The sequence below is a fragment of the Octopus bimaculoides genome, chromosome Z (assembly GCF_046866305.1).
Source record: "Octopus bimaculoides isolate indiv1 chromosome Z, ASM4686630v1, whole genome shotgun sequence".
In the NCBI taxonomy this organism is placed as follows: domain Eukaryota; kingdom Metazoa; phylum Mollusca; class Cephalopoda; order Octopoda; family Octopodidae; genus Octopus; species Octopus bimaculoides.
The window spans coordinates 18,053,953-18,066,452 of record NC_142944.1 but is presented as its reverse complement, the minus strand read 5'-3'; the positions used below and the strand labels follow the sequence as shown (position 1 = coordinate 18,066,452).

The following is a 12,500-nucleotide window of genomic DNA, read 5'->3' as shown; positions in this document are numbered from 1 at the left end:
CACTATTTCAATCGAAGTTCTAATATTATGTTGAAATGAAACTATAACTTCTAAATAATATAGTGTTAAATAAGTTATCTATTAAAATAATCTATAAAGAATCAAATGAATAGTATAAAAACAAGAATACATATTATTTTCAAATAGTAGAAAATCTTTAGCAAAGTGAAAACAGTACTTATCCAAATTTTTCCGTAATTCAAACTGTGTATATATATATATATACACATACATACATACATGGACTGTTGGTGATTTTATATTTCTAATTTCACTACAGTAGGGTCAGTTAGGTACCGTCTATGAGAAAAACAGCACCATGACGCAATTTACTCTGCCAGAAATTTGGAAACGTCATGCTATATTGCCTGGCATTTGCCCCAGAAGCTCCAATACAAACATTTCAGAGTATTTGGGTGTCAATCTGAGGAGAGTGCAATTTGAGGATATGTACTGAGAGTGATAAAAATCAAACATCCAGTTAACATTGTGGTGTTTGGAGTGATCACTAATGATGGTGATGATATGCCTCCAGTCAACTTCCAACATGACCTCAGACTCAACACGGAGGCCCACATCAAGTTCCTGTAAGTAGTGCTGCCATAGGTCAAGAGGGTGGCTGCTGGAAGACTCTATGCCTGGTAACAGGACTCTGCACTATGCTACACAAGCAGGAGAACCCAGTCATGACTGTCAAAGAATCTCTGCGACCATATCACCCCTAACATTTGGCCACCTAACTCCCCAGACTGCAGTCCCCTTAATTATTATGTGTGGGGCACAGTTGAGTGAGAGACCAACAACTCCATGTAACACCAAAAATGAACTGAAGGCAAGAATTATGGCAGCATTCACCAACTTAAACAAGGAAACCATCCAAAAGTGTTGCAGGAGATTCTGAAGTCATTTGGAGGCCATGGTTGAAGTCAATGGCAATTTTATTGAATAAATTTACTCTTTAGTATTTCAAAATATTTTTATGTAATTTTGGTAAATGTATCTGTTAAAATGAGATGTCAGTGTTAATATCATTTTTGCACAATCTAAACAACAGTTTATTCACTGCACCCTGTGCATTCGTTCTTCACTTCATCTTCATCACAGGATGTATGACAAATCTTTTGTCACACATCCTGTGACCTCTTCAGTGACTCTCCATTCCACATGTCTACTCCAGAACTGGATGAGACTTGTATTAAAGTGCTACTAATAGTTTCATATGTTGAGAAAACTCAAAGATATTCTTCTGGCATAAGCCACATATCATAATGAACTAAAGAAATTGAACAATAGAAGAAACGCGAAAAAAAAACTGAGAAGGCATCGTATAGAATATGCAGACAGTAAACAATGGAAAACAGAAAACAAAAAAAAACAGAAACTAAAATGTAAAAAAGATGAAAAGTAAAAAGGTAAAAGCGCTATCCTCCTTTAACTTCAAACGATAAGGCTAGAGAAATATCAAGTCAGTCAGGAATAGGCGGAATTTTCCAATTCTTCAATATATATTTATATATATTCATGCAACCACTGAAAATTTCTGACCTGGAGTTCAATAGAGAGTTAGGGATCTTAGATCTGAACAGGATCTGTGCTTTTTTAGCCAAACAAAGTCTATATTTATTTGGTCCATTCATGTAAGGTATTGATTTCTCAATTACTTTCCATTTAATCACATGTGGTGTTTTGTTATCTTTCAAATTCCACATGTAGCTAGCTAACTTAGTAGCTTTACTTTTGTCCCTATGTAGGAAAGAGTCTATGTGAATGGCATAGCGATTTTTAAATTCTCCTTCCCATAATCCAACATAGGTCTTCTCATCAGTTGTTCTATCATTTAGGGTTGCAGTAACTTCTGCCTCATACATTATAGATTTGGTCAGACATCGTTGGTCACGTGGACAGGATCCTGCGTCATGACAGTTGCAGTTGGATTCAGGTTCTTAGTGTTGACCATGTGTAATAATACTCTTCACATTGAGGCAGCAACTATATGATAATTTCACAGAACACCTATTAAATATTTTCCTGTATCTGTGAAGGGCTGGAAATTGTTTGTCTAGAAGAGACATGAATCTTTTACCAAAGTTAGTTTTTATATTAAGGGAGAAGGAAAGGGCAAACCAAATAATTTTCCTTGGCCTATTTTTAGGTTTCTTGTTATCCTGATTAATACTAGAGTGACGATGTACTACTATATCTTTGATGCCACTAGATCTATTATTTATCTCTCATCAGATGGAATACGTTATTTGTTGAATTTTCTATCATGAAGCAGTACATTAAAAAAGAGATATGTGTGTGTGCGTGTGTGTGTGTGTGTATGCATGTAAGTATGTATGTATGTATGTATGTATGTATGTGTGTGCGTATGTATGTATGTATGTATGTATGTGTGCGTATGTATGTATGTATGTATGTATGTATGTATGTATGTATGTATGTGTGTGCGTACATATGTATGCATGCATGCATGTATATACACACATTTCTGTTTATATATATATACACATAGACACTCATATATATGTATATACATATATACATATATACAACATTATATGTGTATATATATATATTTATATGTATATATATGTGTGTGTATATATATATATATATATATATATATATATAAAGGTGCGAAACTGAACAGCACCATTGATCAATAACTGATGAAGAATTATGGACATGGACTTTCTGTTTGTCTCTCATTCGTTTTTACATTCAGTATACGTTATGTTGTTTGTTTATACATTTTTTAAATCTATGTATATATATATATATATACATCAGGTGTGGCTGTGTGTTAAGTAGCTTGCTTACCAACCACATGGTTCCAGGTTCAGTCCCACTGCGCAGCACCCTGGGAAAGTGTCTTCTACTATAGCCTCAGGCTGACCAAAGCCTTGAGAGTGGATTTGGGAGATGGAAACTGGAAGAAGCCTGTTGTATATATATATATGCATATGTGTATATGTGTGTGTGTGTATATATTTGTGTGTCTGTGTTTGTCCCCACCAACATCACTTGACAACCGATGCTGGTGTGTTTACGTGCCCGTAATTTAGCGGTTCAGCAAAAAGAGACCGATAGAATAAGTACTAGGCTCACAAAGAATAAGTCCTGGGGTCGATTCTCTCAAGTAAAGGTGGTGTTCCAGCATGGACACATAAACACACCAAAATCGGTCGTCAAGCAATGGGGGTGGGGGACAAACACAGACACACAAATACATACATACATATATAATACATAAAACAGGCTTCCCTCAGTTTCCATCTATCAAATCCATCCACAATGCTTCAGTTGGACCAAGGCTATAGTAGAAGACACTTGCCCAAGGTGCCACGCAGTGGGACTGAACCTAGAACTACGTGGTTGGGAAGCAAGCTTCTTACCACACAGCCACTCATTCTATCACTCTTTTACTCATTTCAGCCATGTGGTTGAGGTCATGCTGGAGCACCACCGTAATCTTTCTGATTTCCTCAGTCTAAGATGTTTCACATAACCACTTCTGTATGTGCCTTTGTCCAAGCTGTTGGCCCATTTGATGTATAAGGAAGTTTGCACCAAATGGGTCAACAGCTAAGACAAAGGCACATACAGGAGTGGTGATGTGAAACACCCTAGACTGAGGAAACATACATATACATATATATATATGTGTGTGTGTGTGTGTGTGTGTGTGTGTGTATATATATGTATATATATATATATATATATATAAATTCAATAATTGAGTTTTTTACCTGTAATTTTGGATTTTGTCCCTAATATTATTATATATATATATATATATATATATATATATATATATAAATGAGTAACAAAGATGTACAGATGTCAATTCATTACGGTCGTTTCAAGTGACTCCTTTAATTGATTAATGAAAAACATTACATTATTTGAAAGAAACTGTTCTCATCAGTTGACCGCGTAGACTTTAAACGTAAGGATACAACCGTTTCCTTCACGTATTCACATCAGTAATGGAACTCAAAATATTTACATTGTTTCTTTTGTCATATCAGTGGCAGAGTTCCAAAACCATAATGACTATGATTGTGAAGACTCATCTAACCCATATCAGTATCGAAAGTGAATGTAAAGCATTGATGACAATGAAAAAAACAAAGATTATATGCATATATTAATTGACGGTAATCTCCAATCTGAGAAAGCTGTCCAGCAATTTCTTGCTGAATAAACCTGCACAAATGATTCTCTCTCTCTGACTGGGTGACCATATATCTTTTCTACAACAAGACACTTGTTTCTGTCTCTCTGTCACACTCTAACCATTTATCAACTGGCATAAGATCACCTCCTCTATTCATAAAGCTGCAAAGTCATCGCAAAAACTGTAACTCAGAGTTTCATGTTCCCATTCATCAAACACTTTTGGTTGAGAATGCATTCTCAACCAAAACTGTCTGATAAACGGGAATGTAAAACTCTGAGTAACAGTTTTTACGATGTCTTTGTAGCTTTATTCATAAAGCATATTACTCCACCTCCAGTATTCGAGTACTAATTTTTACTACCTTGTTTCACATTTATGTGCTTACTCTGGTATATATATATTTATATACATATTTTGTTTAGGTATTGCAAAACTAATAGCTTGGTGTAAAACTCAATATGTGCATACTTCAGAACACTCAACTATGAATCCACAGCAACTTAAAGCAGAAACAACTGTAAGCTGATGAAATTCATAACATAATTGTTTTTTCATTTGTCACCTCATTTTCTTTTATATACATGTGTGTGCGTGTATGTATGCGCATATATATATGTGTGTGTGTGTGTGTATACACAGGTATTCCTACATGCATGCACATTAACACATATACACACACATGTGCGTGTGAGGAGTAAGTGTGGTGTAAGTTATTATAGAACAGATTAGTCTAGCTATTCCAGTTTTCTGAAGCCAATCACCAGTGGAATTGTCAGTTGGCTGATTTATGGCATTGACAGAAAACTCCCATACACACAAACACACACACACACAAACACAAATTCTCACACGCATACACACAGACACACACAGATTACCCACCACACATGTGCACACAGCCTTTTACGCCCTTTCAACATTATATTTCCATAACGATTAAATGATAAATATCTTGAGAAACCACCGTGAGCCATAACAGCGAATGTTTAGCTGCTGACTTTGTGGTGTTAAGTGGATAAGAGATGAATCTTTTCTCCCCTTGGATATAAGACATTTATCTATTACAGGTGCCGTTCTAGGAATAACTGATAGATCATTTTGGCCATCTCACCTGTGTATAGAGTATATTTTAATTTATGTATATATTTAGTTATTTTCTTTTTATTAATAAAGTCGTTTATAGAATGGTTGAGTGTATATAAGGGTGTATATAATGCTTTCTATTGTCTTTTACAGTGGTTTTACATGAAGGTTTTGTCTTCTTCAATGCCACCTTGTTCATCTTAGAGTTCTTCAGATATTTACTGCTTTCCTCTATAAATTTGTTTCAGTCACTGAACTGTGGCCATGCTGGGTTACTCCCTTGACGGGTTTTAGTTGAATGTATATCTCAACCACTACAGTGATCTTTTGTTGAACTGCTAAGTTGTGAAAATGTAAACAAACCAACACCTATTGTCAAGCAGTGTGGGAACACAACGGCACAAAATACGTAGGCAAGAACACTTCGTGGAGGTTGCTGTTCAGAAAATATGGTTCCATAAAGTAAGTACTAGGTTGATAAAATTGACTGAAACACTCAAATCCAGTGCCCCAGAATGGTCACAGTCCAATGAGTGAAAACATTGACAGAATAGGCATGACTGTATGGTAAGGAGCTTGCTTCCCAACCACATGGTTACTGGTTCAGTCCCACTGGACAAGTGTCTTCTACTATAGCCTTGGACCGATCAAAGCCTTGCGAGTGGATTTGGTAGATGGAAACTGAAAGAAACCCATCGTATATATGTATATGTATATGTATATGTATATATGTGTGTGTTTGTCCCACCATCGCTTGGCAACCGATGCTGGTGTGTTTATATCCCCGTAACATAGCGGTTTGGCAAAAAGAGACCGATAGAATAAGTACTAGGCTTACAAAGAACAAGTCCTGGGGTCAATTTGCTCGACTAAAGGCGGTGCTCCAGCATGGCCGCAGTCAAATGACTGAAACAAGTAAAAGAGTAAGAGTAAAGAGTATATATATATATATATATATATATATATATTAATTGAAGCGTACAGTATTATATACCCATTATGGCTGATCTTACCAAGAGGTCTTGCAGTAGTCAAATTGTGTTACCCTGCACTCTTCAGAGGTAGCTGTTATGGAATGAAATATGTCGACTACTCTCTATTTTGGAGGTGAATAGACACATCTGGTTTGTTGTTGCTGTGAAAAAGGTGATGAAAGAAATCAAACAGGGGATTAAGTTAAGAGTTAAGCCCCTTGGTATCAAAAAACATTATCTCTGGGAGTGGTTTTGTTGCAAGTGAGCAAGAATTTCCTGGAAAAGATCGTATGGGATGGTGGAAAAACGTCTATTGGGTGGGTGTCCATTGTGCTGGGTATGTGTGTTTGTGGGTGTGTTAGAGTATGTTCTGGTCAAACTTTTTGCCAGACTCCCAGGTATTGGAGGAGCACTGAAGTTGAGGAATTGGTGATTATAGTTATTATATATATATATATATATATATATATATATATATATATATAATAATAATATAAATAATATACAAATATATGCATATATTCATACATATATGTACATACCTACATCTATATGTATACATGCGTGCATATATGGGTACAGGACATCATAAAAAAACGTTAAACACAATGAGAAACGAAAACGTAGAAAATGAACATTTTTCGAACAACGAAAAAACAAACAGAGAAACGAGACATGCAACATAAAGAGTATATTCCTTCGTCAGTTGTCCCTGTTCCATCTACTCCGTGTTTCAAAGGCCAGGACAATACACGACTTCATTGAAACAGTCCTTCCCGCAAAGCAAATTAAATAGAATTTGGGATTTTTTGCGGAGGGTGAAATTGTTAACAAGAACAGGACAATGAGAACAAGACAGTAAAAACAAACGGTGTGGGCTGTTGAGCCAAGACGATAGAAAAATTATTGAGGAGATAGGAAAGGCATGTCTTTTCTTTAGGAAGGAAATGGACAGAAAGACATATCCCCTTTCGTCACATGTCAGCAACGAGAGAGTCAAGGAGGAAGAGTGAGGGAGAGAGAGAGAGAGGGAACGGTGAAAGGGAGAGAAGAACAGAAAGGATGAAGAACAAGAGAGGGAGAGAGATACACAGAGAAGAGATAGTAGAAGAGTGTGCATCATAATTATTAAGATAAAACTTACTTGGAAAAGGATGCGTGGCGTTCGATCATATAATAATATAAATAATATATAAATATATGCATATATCTATGTGTGTGTGCTTGTGTGTGTGTTTTTGTAATTATGTTTGTTCCTCCATCACCACTTGAAAACTGGAGTTGGTGTGTTTATATTCCTTTAACTTAACAGTTTGGCAAAAGAGACTGATAGAATAAGTACCAAACTTAAGAAAAAGCAAAGAAAGAAGTCCTAGGGGTGATTCATTTGACTAAAAAATTATACAAGGTAGTGCCTCAGCATGGCTGCAGTCTGATGACCAAAACAAGTAAAAGATAAAATATAATCTTGAGGGACAATGCCATTATTTATAGATGACCGATCATGTATTCAAGAAATGGTTGTAACTCAAGTGAAGATAGAGCTTGAATGAAAATGAAAATGAAAATGAGTGAAATTAATTATTTACTGTAATTAAGTATTGTATAATGAAAAATGGTTATGTTACTATCTTCAATCTAAAAATAAACAACCAATGGCATTAGAAACTTAATGAGGTCAATCTGTCAGGATTATATAATTACATTAGATTACATTTGCATATCGCATAGTTTGGTGACCGTTGGGGCACCATGCGACCTTGCGACTGGATCCCTCCACCCCTCTCTGTCTTCTGCCTCTCACACTGCGTCTCTCGTCCTTAGGCCTGTCCATTCATAGATGTGGTTTTCCAACCTCTTTCTCTGTCTGCCTCTGCATCTGCCACCTTTGATTATTCCCTGAAGGACTGTTTTGATCATCCCTGATGAGTGGGTGACACGCCCAAACCACTTGATCTTGCATTTCTTTACTGTGGTAAGAAGTTCCTCATGAGGCCCTAATGCCTGCCTTATTCTTATTTACACTTCCTCATTTGAATTATATAGTGAAAGACAGTCAAATGAACCCTTTTGCAGCCATATTGGCAATAGGAAGGGCATTCAGCTATAAAAACCATACCAAAACCAACAATGGAACCTGGTGCAGCTTCTGGCAAACCATCCAACTCATGCCAATATGGGAACCAGATGTTAAATGATGCTGCTGCTGCTGCCACTGATGATGATGATGATGATGATGATGATGATGATGATGATGATGATGATGATGATGATGATGACGATGACAATATAAACTGATTGTGTTTTAATTAATTCAGAGAACAGCCAAAAATTTGAAAGGATTTAGCTCAGCAATGTATTTCTATCAAATGTAGTTGAGACAAACTCTGGTTTTGTATTACAAAACGTTCCAACATTTCTTTCTTTAGCATCCATATCAGAACTCAAACATTCCCTCATAATTCTAAGCAAACAAAATAATTTTAAAAAATTATAAAAGAAAACATTACATTTTATTATTTTTTTTTCTAAATCTAGCCAAAACTTACTTTAATAATAATCATCATCATCATCATCATCATCGTTTAACGTCCGCTTTCCATGCTGGCATGGGTTGGACGGTTTGACTGAGGAGTGGTGAAACCAGATGGCTACACCAGGCTCCAATCTGATTTGGCAGAGTTTCTACAGCTGGATGCCCTTCCTAATGCCAACCACTCTGAGAGTGTAGAGGGTGCTTTTACATGCTACCGGCACGAAGGCAAGTCAGGCAGTACTGGCAATGGCCACGCTCAAAATGGTGTATTTTACATGCCACCTGCACAGGAGCCAGTCCAGGGGCACTGGCAACGATCTCGCTCAAATGTATTTACATGTGCCAGGAAGGCGATGCTGGGCACAGGTGCTATCACAATTTCGCTTTCGCTTGCCCCAACAGGTCTTTGCAAGCCGAGTTTAGTTCTAATGAAGAAGAGGTTGGCATGGGGGCCAGTCGTCGAATTTAGTTCAATTTCGATTTCACTTGCCTCAACGGGTCTTTGCAAGCAGAGTTTAGTGTCCAATGAACAAAATTAACTGTAGTTCATGGATAATGTATTTCACATAAAGTATGATTACAAAAGGATTAACAAAAATGTTCTATGCTCTAACACCACTGAGCCATGCTATCAAAATGCAAAGATCTGGAAATGGTTCCACAAAACATCTTGCCCAACCTTCTAGTTATTCCATCTAAGAGGCTCATGTATGAGAAGCATGTGCCAATGCAATACATTGCTGTATCCATCATTTGTCAATATTTGCTTCGGTCATCCTGGGGAATCCCTCCAAACAGAACCCCTTTTAGTCTCCTATCTTTTCAAGATTCTTCAGGTGGTAATAATTACTGTTATTATTACTACTCAGATATTTCCATCACCATGCCAACCAGTTGAAAACGAGGCTTTGGAATTATATTTAAACATGGCTGGCTGACTCCTGATCAACAAGGTTCCCGACTAAAACAACTAACGATAGATACTATATCCTTGTTCTAAGAAGAGTAAAGCCTTTTTATGGTCAATCATTTCCAGTCTTCTGTATTCAACAATCTCACCAGTTTGATAACCAGAATTACTATAACTTCTTCATCTGCCTATAACCATGTGCCAATGTAGCACATTACCGCATCCATCATTTGTCGGTATTTGCTTGACTCATCCTGGGGGAATCCCTCCAAGCAATGCCCTGGTCAGTCTCCCATCTCTGCAAAATACTTCTTCATTCACCAATGACCATGTGGTATGTGGTCAACCAACACGAACTGTCACCCCAAATGGATCCTCAGAGAAGAGAACACAATATGCAGGAACCAACACAGAAAATCAAGAAACATGACCAAACAGTCTGTGCAGACACTGCTGAATCTTACAAGTAACAGGATTCCTTTCAGTTTCTGTGTACACTCCTTGGTTGGATAAGAAATCTGGCCAGCAGTAGCCAATAATCCTATGAAAAGTCCTCATGCCAAAAGAGTGCAGGAAACCCTCTTAGAGCCCTGGACAATGTCCAAGTCTCACAACTATAAATTCTTTTATTCTTTTACTTGTTTCAGTCACGTGACTGTGGCCATGCTGGAGCACCACCTTGAAGGATTTTAGTCAAACAAACTGACCCCAGGAATTATTCTTTGCTTGCCTACTACTTATTTTATCAGTTCCTTTTGCCAAACCACTAAGTTACAAGGAGGTAAACACACCAACACCAACTGTCAAGTGGTGAAAGTGGGAGCAGGGAACAAACACAGACACAAAAATACACACATGTAGATACACACACACACACATACATACAATGGGCTTCTTTCAGTTTCTTATTACTTTATTACCCACAAGGGGCTAAACATAGAGGGGACAAACAAGGACAGACAAAGGGATTAAGTCGATTACATCGACCCCAGTGCGTAACTGGTACTTAATTTATCGACCCCGAAAGGATGAAAGGCAAAGTCGACCTTGGCGGAATTTGAACTCAGAACGTAAAGACAGACAAAATACTGCTAAGCATTTCGCCCGGTGTGCTAACATTTCTGCCAGCTCCTCGCCAGCTTCTTTCAGTTTCTGCCTAGTAAATCCACTCACAATGCTTTGGTCGGCCTGAGGTTATAGTAGAAGACACTTACCCAAGGTGACACGCAGTGGGACTGAACTCAGAACCATGTGGTTGGGAAACAAGCTTCTTACCACACAGCCATATGTGCACCTTTAGATCATTAGTTTTTTTTATTTATTGACTCTGAAGGGAAGAAAGGTTAAACTAACCTCAACAGGAACTAAACTATGAGAGCCAAATTAAATAACGCAAGAAATTCTATCAAATGCTTTAACGATGCTATTAATTTGCAGCCTTGTGAACACAGAGTTTTAATTTACACATGAATGACAGACGGTTTTAATTTAAGTGTAAGCTCTTTAAAATGAGAAGTTTTATAACTCAGAGACAGAGATGGTCTTAGATTGGTATTTAAAAAAAAAAAGGGGGGGTTAAATAGTATTTAAAACAGGATCAGCAATTCCTGGTGAAATTTGATCGTAGGAACTTTGGTCAAAAGGGACTGTCTTGATAGTTATTTAGGTCATGCACACCTAACCTTTTCCTCATAACAAACAACAGTGATTTAATGATATTGGTTTCACATTTTGGCACAAGGTTTGCAGCTTCAGGAGAAGGAATAAGTCGATTGCATTCACTCCGCATCATGTATTCAACTGGTACTTATTTTATTGACCTCTCAAAAGAATGAAAGGTAAAGTCAACGTTGGCAGAATTTGAACTCAGAACATAAAGACAGATAAAATGCTGCTAAGCATTTTGTCCAGCGTGCTAAGGACTCAGCCATTTTGCTGCCTTACAGCAGTGATATAATGATATTAATTGTGAAGTCTACAGCAATAAAGACAATCTTTTCATTTTTATCTTTTACTTGTTTCAGTCATTAGATTGTGGCCATGCTAGGACGCAACACACACACACACACACACACACACACACACACACACACACACACACACATTCTTTTATCTGTTTCAGTCATTTGACTGTGGTCATGCTGGAGCACTGCCTTTAGTCAAACAAATCGATCCCAGGACTTATTCTTATATATATATAATAATATAAATAATATATAGATATACGCATATATCCATATATATATGTACATATCTACATCTATATGTATACATACATGTATATATGGGTACAGGACATCAAAAAATAAACGTTAAACACAATGTAAAACAAAAACATAAAAACGAAAACAGAAAATGAACATTTTTCGAACAACGTAAAAAACAAACAGAGAAACGAGACATACAACATAAAGAGTATACCCCTTTGTCAGTTGTCCCTGTTTCATCTACTCCGCATTTCGAAGACAAGGACAATACATGACTTCGTTGAAACAGTCCTTCCCGCAAAGCAAATTAAATAAAATTTGGGATTAACCATCCTCTGATGGTTAATTCTGCTTTCGCTTCACTGGATGGTAATATTATCTGGAGTGTATGTTAGCAATAATTATAATGTTAAAGAATATGGGGACTGACACATCCTCAAAACTTATTTCCTTTTATTTTACTGTATGGCAAAAAATATTTTTTTATGGTTACGATGACCTACACGTGTTTCTACTGCACAGAGTATAAGCAGTTGCATAAGCAACTAGGCATAATTTTCTGTGCAGATTTATTCAGGGTCTTTCAACCAGCTTGGCTCTAAGC

At 37.0% G+C, this 12,500-nt stretch overlaps 1 protein-coding gene across 6 annotated transcripts in view; it reads right to left on the bottom strand.

Annotated features, from left to right (window-relative positions):
* LOC106875566 (uncharacterized) overlaps positions 1-12,500 on the bottom strand; it is a 360,383-nt gene that overhangs the window by 205,401 nt on the left and 142,482 nt on the right. The window lies entirely within an intron of this gene.